The sequence below is a fragment of the Malania oleifera genome, chromosome 12 (assembly GCF_029873635.1).
Source record: "Malania oleifera isolate guangnan ecotype guangnan chromosome 12, ASM2987363v1, whole genome shotgun sequence".
Taxonomy (NCBI): Eukaryota; Viridiplantae; Streptophyta; class Magnoliopsida; order Santalales; family Ximeniaceae; genus Malania; species Malania oleifera.
This window is the reverse complement of record NC_080428.1, coordinates 63,227,715-63,231,870: the sequence shown is the minus strand read 5'-3', so window position 1 is coordinate 63,231,870 and position 4,156 is coordinate 63,227,715.

Here is a 4,156-nt window from a genome sequence, read left to right as displayed (position 1 = left end):
TTACCCTTAGAATTAATCTCAGCCGTTGGATCAATAAGATACTTCGCGTGTCTTTTTAATAAAGAACTGATTTTTAGGCTTTCCCACGAGTTTAGCCAACCGAACTCAACTTCAGGCTCCTGAAGTGTCAACTTCACGCGCTTGAGGTTCCAAGGTTAGGCAACCGAAGAGCCTCGGCCAAGTTCTGTCTTCTCAATTTAATTCTTCAGGTGACTCAACTTAATCTTCAAGCAACCGAAGAAATTCTTCAGGCTACTGAGGTTTGAGTTCAGGCGACCGAAATCCCCATTTTCTCAAATTTTCATTTCTAACTAAAAAATCTGCTTGGCTCCTTTTCTTGAGTCTTTCATAAAATATATTTTTCTTGATTTTGAAAACATTTCAAGGTCCATGAGAGTTTCCTAATGATTTACATGAAATGCATGAATCCTAAAAACATTCTAAGTTATAATGAGCCTCAAATTAAATCATATGAAAATGTTAATACATGAGTTCTAAATACCTTTTCCCAAGATATTCTTGAACTTTGCCGCTTGCATCTTGATTCCCGTACTCTTTGAGTTCCATGGATCTTGCCAAGATTTGTTAACTTTCCGTGCATGCTTAGTGTAAGTCCTGTTCACAAACTCAATGCACAGATCAAATATCAAGTGATTTGTCATTATCAAAACAAGATTGGACTCGTAGAGTCAATAGCCTCTCTATTCGCCCACAGAAGAAAGAAGAAACGACTGTATAAGGGACAATGCAAATCTCGCTAGATGAACCAGCTAGATTTGCCACACGTCCAACGGCGGGTGGATGAGCCCTTAGTATTCCGAAGTAAATCTCACTGGATGAACCAACAAGATTTGCCATGGGTCCAATGGAGGGCGGATGAGCCATTAGTATTCCAAAGCAAATCTCTATGGATGAACCCGTGAGATTTGCCACACGTCCAACTTTCTCAACCAAATTTTGCTACTTGGCCTAGCGAGATTACGTTAGGGTCATTCTGGGAAATACTTCCTAGAATAGGGTATTATTTAATATAATTTAATATATATATTTAAAAAAAAAACATTAAGCCAGGAAAAAACTCAGAAGAAGTAAATATGTATGCAAAAAAAATTTATATGGCTTATCTAGATCCCTCCATTCGCCAGAGGGAGTAAAGCAAGAGAGAGGACAAAACAACAATGAACCATAACAAAGTTTTGAGATAAGACGAGAAAAGAAATTTTAAATTTTTACATTCTTGGTTCTCTTTTCTTTTGAACATTTTCTCAGCAACCAAACAAAGCATTGGAGATTTAAAAAAAAGCATAACAGCAAACCAAGAAGTGCAAGGCAAACACAAATACAAGCAAAATCTGAGAGAAAAAAAAAATTTCACATTGACAAAACAAAACCCTTATAAGCTAATGTGTTTGAGAAGAGAAGAAAACCTCTGAAGATCATTGCCAGGTGAGAAATGATTGAATGCAATGCAACTAAAGCAAAAGGGGTCAAAAATTGAGCCCTCTCTTTTTCTCTCTTTTCGTCTCTCTCCTAGAGTTTCACCATCAATGCCCAGTGAATTTAAAGTTAATTTTATAAACAAATATTTATGGGTGGAAATCTTACCCCATCTTATGTTTATATAGGAACTCCTCAAGCAGACTCCCGAGGAGCAACGGTCACCTGCAACGCATCCGGCCTCTGCCCTCTACCTTAGCAACGCAACGATACATTTATTTTCAAATTGACAAAACAAAACCCTTATTTTCAAGAATAACATGATAATAGAGTAAACTATGATTTCAAAATATATGATAAATACCAGTATGTATGATATGTTCGACGCAAGGCTGTGATTGATAGCTGGCACAAGGCCACAGTTATGCATGTTTTCGGTGCAAGGCTGCAGTTATGAATGTAATCGGTGCAAGGTCGTAATTATTTATGTTATTACAGAATTCAGAAAATGCTATCAATCTATTTATATTAAAACAATATATTATCATGTATTATATGTTATCAAAATCTGGATGATAGTTCAGATCAGTTATCAGGAGCATGGTACCGTAACTATATAGTTAAGTTAAGTTCAAACTTGTGCTAACCGCCCCTGCCAATGGCGGGGGTGAGAGATGGATAGTCGATGTGACTTTCAATGTAGAGTTTTAGACATCCACCTGGCAGTCCGAACTAGGGTGTGGCGGGCCCATCGTACTAACAAACATTTTTAACTCGGCAGTGGTCGGCCAGCCATTGTTGGGTCCTGCCTTTGGGCTGCACAACTCGTCGTGGGGGGTAATACATGACATCAGTTAGTTATTCATCCTGAGTAAATTTTAGAATTATTAGTGATATCAAATGATTTTATGAACAATGAAACATAATATGATTTAGTAAAACCATGAAATTGTATGTTTCTCAGTTATGATATGATCAGTGTTTTCAAGCATATGACATGTACTGTACAATTATTATAGCACTAAATATTCATGTCGCCATAAAAATGTATTTAGTTTATTTCCCTTACTAAGAGGTGTCTCACCCCAGCTTAAACCATTTCAAGAAACCTAGAAAGACAGGTGGACCAAGCCCCGCGCCGTTGAGGCGACTATACTACCCTGCCAGGAGGGTGAGTCTTTTGAACTAGGGTTGGTAGGTTTTGATGTAGATCCTAGTTTATCTTTTGATGTTTTGAGGATTGTATATTTATATAGTATATGGTGGAATGTAGGTAACTCTTGTCTATTGTATTCTATTGTTGGGTCAATGAGATTTATGTTAACTACTACTTAGGTTTCTGCTGTGTATGATAAGTGTGTCATAGTTACCAACGGGTTCAAGTTGACTTTGTTATGCTTTAAGTTAATGATAATTAATTTGGTTGAATTTGTGATAAATTAGGCAGGTCGTTACAAATTGTCTATTTGGAAGTGCCCGAGGCTTAGATACGAAGATGAAGTGGGGAATCATTAAGGTGAACGCCCTAGGACCTAAGGAAAAATGGACTTAAATTAAAATTCACTACAAAAAAACTAGTTTTTAGTGATGAAATCATTTGTGACGAATACAATTTCGTCACTAAAGGTGGGTATTAGTGATGGATTTGAGAACCGTCACTAATACAGAACTATTTTCGTCGCTAAAAACTGAAAAAAAATCGTGGCAAATAGTTTTTCGGGAAAAATTATCTCGGGAAAATATTTGCGACGAATTGTACCGTCACTACTATTATTTTAAAAATAAATAATTTTTTTTATTTCAGATTATTGGTGACGAATTTATATATTCGTCACTATTGCGCAATATTAATGATGGATTTGGGAATCGTCACTAATACTTCGGTATTTAAAAATAAATAAATTTTTTTTGTTTTAGAGTATTACTGATGAATTTCTTTATTCGTCACTATTTGCCAATTATTTGTGATAGATTTAATAACCGTCACTAATACTTCACGTATTGAAAAATAATCACAATATTTTTGTATCTGAGTATTAGTGACAAATTTATATATTCGTCACTATTGCCCTAGTATTAGTGACGGATTTGAGAACCGTCACTAATACTTCCCATATTTAAAATTAAATAAGAATTTTTTGTTTCAGAGTATTAGTGACGAATTTATTTATTCGTCACTATTGCCCCATTATTAGTGACGGATTTGTGAACCATCACTAATACTTCCCGTATTGAAAAATAATCTCAATATTTTTATTTCAGAGTATTAGTGACAAATTTATATATTCATCATTATTACCCCAATATTAGTGACGAATTTGAGAACTGTCACTAATACCTCATGTATTTAAAAATAAATAATTTTTTTTTTTGTTTCAGAGTATTAGTGACGAATCTCTTTATTCGTCACTATTTGCCGATTATTAGTGACGGATTTGAGAATCGTCACTGATACTTCTCATATTGAAAAATAATCTCAATATTTTTGTTTCAGAGTAGTAGTGACGACTTTACACATTCGTCACTATTACCCCTGTATTAGTGACGGATTTGAGAACCGTCACTAATACCTCACATATTTAAAAATAAATAATTTTTTTTTTGTTTCAGAGTATTAGTGACAAATTTCTTTATTCGTCACTATTTGCCATTTATTAGTGACAGATTTCAGAGCCGTCACTAATACATCTCGTATTGAAAAATAATCCTAATATTTTTT